Source organism: Mus musculus, chromosome 18 (genome assembly GCF_000001635.26).
Source record: "Mus musculus strain C57BL/6J chromosome 18, GRCm38.p6 C57BL/6J".
NCBI classification, from domain to species: Eukaryota; Metazoa; Chordata; class Mammalia; order Rodentia; family Muridae; genus Mus; species Mus musculus.
The window spans coordinates 59,480,219-59,493,160 of NC_000084.6; positions in this window are offsets into that span (position 1 = coordinate 59,480,219).

Here is a 12,942-nt window from a genome sequence, read left to right on the forward strand (position 1 = left end):
TCCCAACACATATAATTATATCTATTCTTTATTATTTCATTTTAATGAAAATATAATTACATTATTTTCCCCTTCCCTTCTTCCCTTGCAACCCTTCCCTTCTTATCATCCTCCGATCCCTCCATATATTTTTTCATATCTCTTCTCCAATTCATGGACTCTTTATTATTGCTACATGTATTTATTCATAAATGTATAAATGCTACCTGCTGAGTCTTTGGTATTGCTGGTATATGCATGATTTCAGGGCTGACAGTTGGTACTGGATAACCAATTAGAGAACTCATTCTTTGGGAAAATTAGTATTTCTCTCTCAGCAGCCATTACATGCTGGTAGTTCTTTGTTTAGGGGTAAGGTCCTGTGAGACTCTTCCCTTTTATATTAGCATGCCTATTTATGTTGCCATTTTAATTTTTCAAAGAACTTTGTACTATAGAAATAAATGTGGAAAATCTTCAAAGCTGAAAGTAGATCTACCACAAGATCAATCTATACTATTCTTGGGCAAAACATTCTACATCTTCTAACAGTGATATTTGCTCATTCATGTTTATTGCTGCTATATTTATAATATCCAGAAATCACAAACAGACTAGATGTCCATCAACTAATGAATTCCACTTACACAATAGAACGCTATTCAGATGTAAAGAAAAATGAAGTTATAATATTTTCTGGTAAGTGAAGGTAACTAAGCAAAGTAAATATTGCATACTTTCTCTCTCATGTAGATGTTACCTTCTATGCTTTGGATATGTGTGTTTCATTTAGAGTACCCACAGAGTTTAGGGTGCTAGTAAAGGACCAGGGGAAAGGAATGGGTCTTTTAAGGAAGAGAAAATCAGATATGATCTTATAAAGGGATAAAGGGAAATAAGAACAGGATAATTCAATGGGGTAAAGGATGGGATGGCAGCATAGAGGAAGGAAGATGAAGAGAAATAACTAATACTAAAGCCTTTTTGAAAAGCCATATGGAAACCTCCTACTATAGATATTTCTTAAAATATATAAATATTTTATATAAATATAAGTTTAAAAAGAGTTACCATGTAGTGAGGGCACAATACCTCAATTAGTCATGATATGTTATCAAATAAAATCCCCAGTACCAGGAAAGGATTGCAACATTTTGAGTCATTGACTAATGGATTTCTATAGACACACCACCCAAGCATTATAGGTTATTACCAATGCTATTGGATTCCCTCTAAAACTTAATGGTAATTTCTATTTTTAAGTTAGCCTAAAAGCTAGTGGACTTGAAAATGTGTACTCATATATTCCTTTTTTAAAAAAATATTCCTAGTATTGGTTGACCTAACCCCCCTACCCTTTCATCTTTTAATTTCCCCAAGCTTTCTTAAATCTTTAACCCTTAGTTTATCTCCCTTTTTTCTTTATTATGTCTGTGTTCTACTATCAACTTAAACTAAATTTCCCTCTCCTTGGTATCTAAATTATTGTTCTATTGCTGTGAAAAGAAACCATTATCAAGGCAAATAATAGAAGAAAACATTAATTTTGGACCTACTTAAGGCTTCAGAGGATTAATCCATTATCTTTATGGTGCTGATCATGGTAGCAGGCAGGTAGGCATGCTGCTGGCGAAGTAACTTAGAGCTTATCCTGACACATAGACAACAGTCAGAAAGAACAGGCCTAGTAAGGTCTTTTGAAACTTCAAAGACCACTCCCAGTGACACACCTACTCCAATTAGACAACACTAACTTCAACAAGACCACACCCCCAATCCTTCTAAAAAGGTTCAACTGGGGACTAAGCATGCAATATTAGCTTATCCAGGATGAAGAATGGCATTCTCATTCAAACTACCACATGCCCTTTAGGGCATTGCCATGGTTTTTCATGCACCCTTCATATTGGTTGAGCCTTCTGCTGACCCATCACTTTCGTACACTCAACTCTAGAAGAAGAATCTTTAACTTCAGGTTTTATTAGATTCAAAATTTTCAAGATATCAATATCAACTGTTTTCCCCCAATTGATATCTCATAGTGAGGATGGCATCTAATCTTAGTTGTCATCTTGCTGCACCTTGGAAGAGAAAATCTCAGTTGAAGAATTTCTTCCTGAACTGGCTTATGGAGGTGTCTGGGTCACATTTTCTTAATTGCAATTTAATTTAGGAGAGTCAAGCCCACTATAGGCACACCAACCCTTGGCAGGGGGACTTGAGGTCTCTAAGAAAGGTAAGCCTGGGAATAAGTCAGTAAGCAAAATTTCTCTGTAGTTTCTGCTCCACATGCTTGCCCTGCCATCCCTTATTATGGTCTATAACCAGAAAGTTGAAATAAACAATTTCTTCCACAATTTCCTTTTGGTTCTGGTATTTATCACAGCAACAGAAAGCAAAACACACTGAAACTGCAGAGAAATCCAGCTTCTCAGAGGCTGAGCTGTTACAAGTCTTGGAAGTTCTTAGATAAATGGATGGAACTAGATAATATCATCTTGAGTGAGGTAACCCAATCACAAAAGAACACACATGGTATGCACTCACTGATAAGTGGATATTAGCCCAGAAGCTCAGAATACCCAAAATACTATTCACAGACCACATGAACCTCAAGAAGAAAGAAGACCACAGTGTGGATATTTCAGTCCTTTTAGAAGGGGGATCAAAATACCCATGGGAGGAGATACAGAGACAAAGTTTGGAGCAGAAACCAAAGGAAAGGTCTTCCAATGACTGATCCACCTGGGGATCCATCCCATATATAGTTACCAAACCCTGACACTATTGCTGATGTCAAGAAGTGCTTACTGAAAGGAGCCAGATATTGCTGTCTCCTGAGAGGCTCTGGCAGTGTCTGACAAATACAGAAATGGAGGCTCACAGCCATCCATTGGATTGAGAACAGGGTCTGCAATGGAGGAGCTAGAGAAAAGAACCAAGGAGCTGAAGGGGTTTGCAGCCCCATAGGAGGAACAACAATATGAACCAACCAGTACTCCCAGAGCTCCCAGGGACTCACCCACCAACCAAAGAGTATACAAGGAGGGACTCAAGGCTTCACCAGCATATGTAGCAGAGGATGACCTTGTGGGACATTGATAAGAAGAGAAACCCTTGTCCTTGTGAAGACTCAATGCCCCAGTGTAGGGGAATGCCAGGACAGGAAGTGGGAATGGGTGGGTTAGTGAGGGGGAGGGGTGGGATAGGGGGATTTTCAGAGGGGAAATGAGGAAAGGGGATAAAATTTGAAATGTAAGTAAAGAAAATATCTATGAAGAAAAAAAGGAAAAATCTCATTATAAGATATATGCACCAATATCTCAGGTTCTAAGATCAACTATTAACAGATGGGATCTCATAAAATTGAAAAGCTTCTGTAAGGCAAAGGACACTGTCAATAGAACAAAGCGGCAACTTACAAATTGGGAAAATAGAGAGATAATATCCAATATATACAAAGAACTCAAAAAGTTAGACTCCAGAGAACCAAATAACCCTATTAAAAATGGGGTACAAAATTAAACAAAGAATTCTAAACTGAGGAATCTTGAGTGGCCAAGATATACCTAAAGAAATGTTCAACATCCTTAGTCATCAGAGAAATGCAAATCAAAATGACCCTTAGATTCTACCTCACACCAGTCAGAATGGCTAACATCAAAAACTCAGATGACAGCAGATGCTGACAAGGAGGTACAGAAAGAAGAACACTCCTCCATTGGTGGTGGGATTGCAAGGTGGTACAACCACTTTGGAAATCAGTCTGGTGGTTCCCCAGAAAATTGGCAGTAGTTCTACCTGAGGACCCAGCTATACCAGTCCTGGGCTTATGCCCAAATGTTGCTCCAACATAAAACAAGGACACAAGCTCCACTATGTTCATAGCAGCCTTATTTATAATAGACAGAGGTTGGAAACAACCCAGATGTTCCTCAATGGAGGAATGGATACAGAAAATGTGGTACAGCTATTAAAAACAATGACAATGAGATTTGCAGGCAAACGGCTAGAACTAGAAAATATTATCCTGAGTGAGGTAACTCAGTCACAAAACAAAACAAAACAAAAACAAAAAACAAAACAAAACAAAACAATGAAAACACATATGGTATGTACTCACTGATAAGTGGATATTAGCCTAAATTCTCAGAATACCCATGAAACAACTCACAGACCATGTGAAGCTCAAGAAGGATGACCAAAATGTGGATGCTTCAGTTCTACTTAGAAGGAGGAAGAAAATAATCAAGGGATGTAGAGGGAGGGAGGGAAGAGGGAGAGGGAATTTGGGGGCAGGATCAGTTGTGGAAGGAGACAGGGAAGAAGTACAGAGGGTCAGGAAATTGAAAGGATGTGTGTAGCAGTGGGGGGTGGGGAACTAGGGCTAACCACTTAAAAAGTCCCAAATGCCAGGGAAGCAAGAGGTTACCAGGACCCAACATGAATGGCAGTAGCCAAAATACACAACAAAGAGGAAATAAGACCTGTAGAGACCATATCCATTGGATGGCACGGCCCCCCAGTTGAGGGATGGGGTCACCCACCCTTCTCAAAAAGTTTAACCCAGAATAGTTCCTGTCTAAAGGAAATATAGGGACAAAGAGTGGGATGGAGATTGAAGGAAAGGCCATCCATAGACTGCCCCTCCTAGGGATCTATCCTATCTGCAGATACCAAACCTAAACACTATGGCTGAAGCCAAGAAGAGCTTGCTGAAAGGAACCTGGTATAGCTGTCCCCAGAGAGGCTCTGCCAAAGCCTAATACACATGTAATGTTCAATTGCCATCTGACTGAGCATGGGATCCCCAGTGGAAGACTTAGGGAAAGAACTGAAGGAGCTGAAGAGGATTGCAACTCCATAGGAAGAACAACAATCAACCAAACACCGCACCCCCCACCCCACCCCCGCCCCCACCGTCAGAGCTCCCAGGGACTAAACCACCAACCAAAGAGTACACATGCAGGGACCCAGGCTCCAGCTACTTGTGTAGCAGAGGATTGCTTTGGGGAGGCTTTTGGTCCTGTGGAGGCTTTATGTCCCAGTATATGGGGACGATAGGATGGTGAGGCAGGTGGGTGTGGGAGCACCCTCATAGAAGCAGGGGGTGGAGGGATGGGATGGGGGATTGTGGAGGGGAAACCAAGAAGAGGGACAACACTTGAAGTGTAAATAAATATTCTTTCTATCTATCTATCTATCTATCTATCTATCTATCTATCTATCTATCTATCTATGAAAAGGTATAGAACCAAGTACTGGATATGTCACCAGGAGAGAATAAGGCTCTCCAGTTTTTAACATGTCTTACTAATTCTCCATCTAAAAAGTAGCGAATATTCAGAAAATCTGAAGATAAATAGCAATGTCTTCATATGAAAATTCTTACATTTTATCTCCCCAATTATACTATATACTGATGCTTTCTCGAGACAGAAAATATTTTCTCTTCTTCCTCTCCCCATCTTTCTTCCTACTTTCCTCCCTCTTTCTTTTTAATATTGATTACTACTTGCCAATTTCAAGCATTTTGATTATAAAGCATGATCAAACACAAAATTAAGAATATTTCTTTCCAAGCACTTTTATATTTCTTTATTGAAAAATACTTCTTTAGATATAAAGGTTAGCAACTAATGTGGTAATCCTATGGATTTTATAATTTCAGTTTAGTAATTCTTCTGAGATCAGATGAGATTGAGTGCATTCTGGGTGGTATAGACATAGAATCCATTTAATAATTCTATTATTAAGCCCATCTATGCCTTTTTAACTAACATTGCCTATTGTTTGAATTTAACTATTAACTCCATCTGTGTGCTGAAGCCTGTTAAACTATAAGTCTTGTCACGTATTGATCAGATTACATACTACAGTTTTCTCTGTTGTAGAATGACATGGAGAAGAAGTTATACAGATTTCAGTCTTTCTCAGCCTAACAATGATTTCACCAAACATATTTGCCATGTCAGTAGTCAGTATACTTCCCTTGTTAAGTAACAAGTTAGCTGCTTAATCTACCAACTGAAGGACATATGTATCATTTACAAATTTTCACACTTATGAATATGTGGAGTCATACATTTTTCTGTGAAGATCGATCTCCTTTCACTTGAATGCATGCTTAGGAGGCATGGATAGAGAGTTTAGTAGATATTTAATTTGCAAATTGCCAAGCTGCTTTCCATTTGCCATCTCATCAGCAATGCTGAGCAATTCTAGTTGCACAGATTGGCTTCTTTTGGAATTTATTATGCTGATTAGAATCTACTTAGTCTAATTTAGGCACAGTGGTGTGCACCACTGAGTTTAGTATGTATTCCCTTAGTGTTCAGTGTTACACATCATGCTTGCTAGTGCTTATTGGCTACTCTTATCTTGTCTGTTGACATAGCTTGCCTGCATTTGAGTTATTTACTTATTGAGAATTTGATAATTCTTTGTAATTCTGAGTCTATGCTTAGTTTGTTTCAAATATATGCTTTTTAAACATTTTCTCACATTGTGGGGCTTCAATGGTCATTTTTCCAAACTGTTTTTAAGAGACTGTATTTTTATTTATAAACTAGTTTTTGTTTCATTTTATCCATTCAAGAGATATAAGTCAGCGGTCCATGGGGAAAAGTCAGTTATTTTTACAAATGGATGTCTAATGTTCAATTGCCATCTGTTAAAGGATTTTAATCTGTTGAGCTGGCTTTGTCCTTAGTCACAGATAATAGTCTATAGCCAAGGGAGCTTTATGTCTCCACACTTTTCTGTTATGCTTACCCGTATATTTATCATTTTGCAGTATTCTGCTCTTGATTATAGATTTTTGATATGTACAGAATTGTAATGATGTGATACATCCTTATTTATCTGTTATTTATTTATATAGATATATAAATAGTTATTTTAATAAGAATCAAAACCCCTTTCCAAACTTAATTTGGTTGCTCTAGTTAAGCAAGCCACTTGTCATTTTATGAATTATAGTATTAATTTATTAATGTCCTCAAAAAATCTTGTTGGGTTTTCTCATTGGTATTTTGTAACATCTACAGATAAGTCTGGAAGAATCTGACATTGTCTCAGCAATATTGAGTATTCAATATGTGAACACAGTACACTACTCTCTAGATCTTTCAATGACATTTTATTATTTGTTAGCTGCTTCTTGAGGACTGAAGCTTTAGGTAGTGTTTATAAACTTATAATTAAAGGAAAAGAAGAGAGAAAACTTTAATGTGTCCTTGTTTGTGTTTCTCTACCCACTGGGAAATCAAATAGAAACATTCCAGGATCACTAGCTACTATCATAAATGTTAACCTTACACTATAGGTGGCAACTCCATTCTTTCCTCTTACAATGACTTCATGAAATACATTTCAACTATTGAGACAGATTTTTATTTTTAAGGTGTACCATTTTAAATTGGAAAGCTGTGAAATTATCAGAAAAATGTAGATTTCTCAAACATTACTTTGCTTTTTTGAAAGCACATCATATCTGCTGTACAGTTTTATTTCTCGGTATAAATTCTGAAACAAAATATGGACGTACTTTTCAAATTCAATTTACACTAGAACGTCTATGTGAAAAATTGAGAGTTTAAAAGTACTTTTAAATATTCTCTTATAAAGGGTAATGGGAATTGTCTGGATATAAAAATCAAAGGGATTGCTCATGGCTTGTACTACAGGCTATTGAGAATATCTTGCATGTTTTACTAAAACCATGAGAATTGTTATGTAAATATTTACATATTATTTTGTACCACACCCAGTTATATAACTAAGCCATAATTATCCTGCACTTAGCATTTGGAAGCAGCTTTCATCTGCTTTAGAGATTTAGAGAAAATCTGAATTTTGGTACTTTTTCTTATAGAACTCTGTCATAAAGGGAAAAAAAAATCCCTGAAGAAAGAGTGCAGTATTAAGAAATTCTTTATTGCTGTTTTTAATTTGGACTAACTTGTTTTGTAAAAGAAGATTCAAATGAATAAGAAAGATTTCCACTTTGTTGAGTTCATTATATAAATCCTTTAAACTCTGGACATATATTTGGTCTTGGCACCCATGGGGTTTTATGTACTGCATATTAATAATTAAGGTGTCAACCTTCTCATCCTTACAGAAAAGCCTTTTGCTTCTGGAATTCTCTGCAGTGCTGCTGCCGAGCATTTTTAGTACTATTGCTTAAGTCTTTTTCCTTTGCCTTGCATGTTTAAGAGTCTTTTGGATGTGCTGTTCATGAAAAATGCTGCATTTACACTGTGAAAGTTACAGCACAGGAGTGGGTTCCAAACAAATGTGTCTCTTCTTTTTAAAAAATGAGCCCTAAGCTTTATTAAAAATGAGCCCTAAGCTTTATTTGTTCATTCCTTGCATACGAAGTGGTCTTTGGGCCAGAGTATCTTTGTCATAGACTTTAACCACTACACAACCACAACTACTTTCCTGGGGTTTCCCTCGCCAACAGCGACCAACTCTTGTCTTCAGCCTTTGGTGGGTTAATCTGCTGCTTAGCACAAAGTGTCTCCACCAACTTGACATTTACATGCTCATCGCAGCTGGATGCAAGCACATGGAGATGGGGTTGGTGCTTGTTTAAGGCTCTGGCAGCTGGGCTAGCTGCACATCCTGGGCTCTCATGGATCCAGGCTGTCTCCAGCACCTTTGTAAATCAGGACTGAGGTCTATTATGCTTCCAGTAGCAATGCCTCCCTCCACTGAGGTGTTAGCATACTGCTGAAGCCTAGTCTTGAATGCACAGGAGCCTCTGACTCTGCTCACTGGGCAGCAGAGGTAGGAAAGAAAAGCATTTCTTGTCATTGCTCATTATTTTATTACCAACCTACATCTGTCTAAGTAGTACAGGAAATTTCTTAGTTATAAGATGTTTATTCTGAAAACTAGTCTATGCCTAAACATAAACGGACTAGGATAAGAGTAAATATCCCCAAGTGAACGTGGGAGAAAAAAAAAAAAAAAAAAAAAAAAAAAACAACCACAAATCCTTAACCCTACACAAAAACTACAGGCAAGTAAGAAATGCATCTATCTGTTTTCTGTGCCTTTTCTTTGGCTCTATTCCTTCTGTTCATTGGTTTTGTCCTATTCTGAATTGTTCAATCTTACTGTAACTCATAATTCATTTTATTTTATTATTATCTTTAGATGTCTAAAGAGAAATAGAATGGATTTGGAAGGGAAGGAAGGTAGGAAGGACATGGACAGAGTGGAGGAAAGAGAAACCATATTTAGATTCTAGTGTATGAAATGAATCCATTTTCAATACAAGAAAAAAATTTAAAAATCTATTTTAATAAAAATGATAAATAATCATTTTAAACTGTAGTTTGGACTTCCTACAAAAAAATGTGATAGGTACTCCAACTGTCTAGAATACTATACTTTAAGAAGACAGATACCAGATACTTGAGAAAAATATTCCTGGGTTATAAAAGCAAAGCCCTGAAAAGCTTTATATCTTAAAGATGCAGCAGAGAGAATTTACAACACCAGGTGTTTTACAGGGAACTACAGGCCAACCTTCAATAGCCAAGAAACAAACTGTCTAACATTTACCCAGGTCAAGAAAAATAATAATGAAACTAGACTATGCTTACAAAATATGTTAAGAATCATGATTTTTGAGTGAACAGTGCTTTGAAATCCTATTGGTTAATAGTTTATAACAATAGTTTTGGCTAAAATCTTATAAAACTTGGCTATCAACTGATGCTCTATTTGTGGTGTCATTTATTGGGTTGCCTAATGCTGTGAATCTAAAAATGTGTATATATAAATATTCTACAAATAAAATCATATTTAATAGTAAATGAAAGAATTGCAAAGAGTGGGAGAAATAATATTCTCCAGAAAATAGCACAACTGAGTTGTGCAGTACTGAATTGTCAGTCCTAAGAATGTACATGGGAATGGTATTGCTCAGACTGGCAGCTTATGTTGAGAATATATGGGCATATACATATATGTATGTAACAACAATTAAAAAAAATGAGAGGTCATGAATTTGAAAGAGAACAAAGAGTGGTATATGGAAGAGTTTGGATGGAGGGGATGGAGGGTAAAATGATATAATTATATTACATTCTCAAAAATAATAGAAAAAAATAGAAAAATAAAGCCAGTGTAGTTTTTTTCCAGTGAATGTTTTTTTTTTTTTATCTTCTCCAAGTTTGCAAAACTTAATGAGAAAAAATGGTAACAAGTATCATTAATATTCATTGTACTATTATCATTTGCATATCTAATTATGTTATTTACTAGGTAAGCAATCAGCAAGTGATTGGTAACAGAATAAATGTAACGATGAAAAGCAATAACTTGAGATAGCACCAGTATTAACTCAATTTCACACTTGGGCAAGCATCCATAGGGATGATAAAAACCTGGCATTTATTGCACATGGCTTTCAGTTTATCTTTTGTGACTTTATTGTGGTCATAGTTTGACCTTGGTATTGCTTGAGAGTTGGTAGAATATTCAAAGCTGACAGCATCATTTCATGATTCTCAATTCTGTGTTTGTTTTGATTTATTGTCTTCCCCAGGGACATTGTCACAGGGGTAAGTAATTTCAGGAATATTAAAGGAAAAAAGTTCAAACCATGATGATGCTGTTTAAAATGAGTGTTTATTAATTAAATAAAAAATCCCATAAATATAAAAGGAAAAAAATTCAAACCATGATGATGCCGTTTAAAATGAGTGTTTATTAAATAAAAATCCCATAAGTAGAAAATCCATGGGGGCTAAAGGATTGAATAGATATACAACCTAATTAATAGGCATGCATTTATGGAAATATACAAACATAAAAAATGCTTTAAGACTAACTGAAATTCATCTATCTGAGAGGACAGAGAGGGTTATGAGGAGCACAGAATATCTTGCTGAGTTTGGTTGATGATGTAAAATATCTACAATATAACATGTGTGTAAATACATATACTGATAAAGTCCATCTTTTCTCTATATGGAGAACCAGTTTTACCTACCTTTGACTAGTACACTGCTTTTAGAGAAATACCAAACACATTGTGTCCCCATCGAGCATGCTTATTCCTTCTACCCATTTCCTACCATACTTGTTATTCATGAGACCTGAAGAGAAATCTTGGAAAATGTGGTAAAAATGTCTTTACAATAACAGGAGAATTTATACTTGAAATTAATATGCATCACAGACATCAGCTCTCTTTATTTCATTCAGCTTTAGTGAACATCTTAACATTTTATATAAAAAACAATTGGATTATGATCTCTAAAACATTTGTATATTTTCAATAGCATTGAAATATAGTCTAAAGAGAAAAGAGTCTGTCAGAACACTGGCAAGGGTGCCCTCTGTCAATAGGAACTGTCAGCACTTGCCTTCAGCCTAATTCACTTCATGTAACATTTTCAATGAACTTAGTTTAAAAAGAAATAATACCATGGTGTTCAAGAAGGCTTTTGGTTGTGTGTCTAAAAGATTCAAGAACATTAAACAATAATAGCTTTTGGAATAATGTATATTATCAGACACACTTAAAACTCTTAAAATATTATTAATGTATTAGTTACTGCTCCAAACTTGTAAAACACTGTACAAGAGAATTTTTTTTCGTGGCATTTTTATAATAATGACATCCAAAGTCTTTCAGCAAGTATCAAACACCTGTAATATTTACTTTTCTCACCAATTAAAAACAAGCGGGAAAATGTCCATTAAGTATAATCTAACACATTTGAAAACTGAGTGTCTTAGGGCTTCCATTGTTGTGAAGAGACATCATGACCCAGGCAACTCTTATAAAGGAAAACATTTAATTGGGACTGGCTTAAAGGAAGTGTGTTACTGTCCAGGTGACACACTTCCTCTGACAAGGCCACACCTCCTAATAGTGCCACTCCCTGCCCTGAGCCAAGCATATTCAAACCACCACACTCCACTCTCTGATGCCCAGAGGCTTGTTCAAACACAGGAATCTATGGGGTCATAGCTAGACATAACATAGTGCAAAATAGAGGTAGTTCAACTTCAAAAGTCCCATAGTCTATAACAGTTTCAAAAATGTTAAAAAGCCCGAAGTTCAGAGTCTCTTCTGAGATTCATGTAATCTGTTAAGTGTAATCCCTTAAGAAATCAAATTCAAACAGCAGATCACATAACTCCAATATCATACAGGATACACACTACCATACCAAAGCTTCATGTTGAAGAAATATGGGAACAAAACAAGACAGGAAACCAGATGGGAAAACTCAAAACTTTGTATCTCCATGTCTGATGTCAAGGAGCTCTTCAGATCTCCAACTCCTTGCATCCTTGATGACTGCTTTTGGCAGGTCTGGCATACAGTAAAAGTAAACTTCATTCCCTTGCGCTGGTTTCACCCAGTATTAGCAGCTTTCTTCAGCAGATATCCTACAGCTCTGACATCTCTAACATCTTAGATTATTCAAGACAACTTCACCTTTACAGCTTCTTGTTTCAATGTCTAATATCCACACACAATCTTCTGGACTCTTCCAAAGAGCTTGGATCACTTCTCTAGCTTTGACTTCTGTAGTACTCTAGGCTCTTGTTGGCTCTACTTCATTGCTGATGCTGTATGTGGTAATCATTCCATAGTACTGGCATCTCCAATTCACTGGAGTTATCCACTGCAACTAGACTTCACCAATAATCTCTTCTAGATTCCCTTCATGGTACTGAATCCAACTTTGTTGCATGACTCCTTTTGTCCTGGATCATCAACTGCAATTGAGACTGAACCTTTACAAATGGCTTTTGTTGGCTTCTCACAGTATCAAGTCAAACCTCAGCTATACTCCATGACTCCTTCTCACCTTCAAAACTAGCACCACCTGGGTGATTCTTACACATTACTAAGTCCAACTGCAGCATGAGGCACAAGCTTTGCTCTCTCTGGATCACAACTTCTTTGTGTCCTCAGAAAAC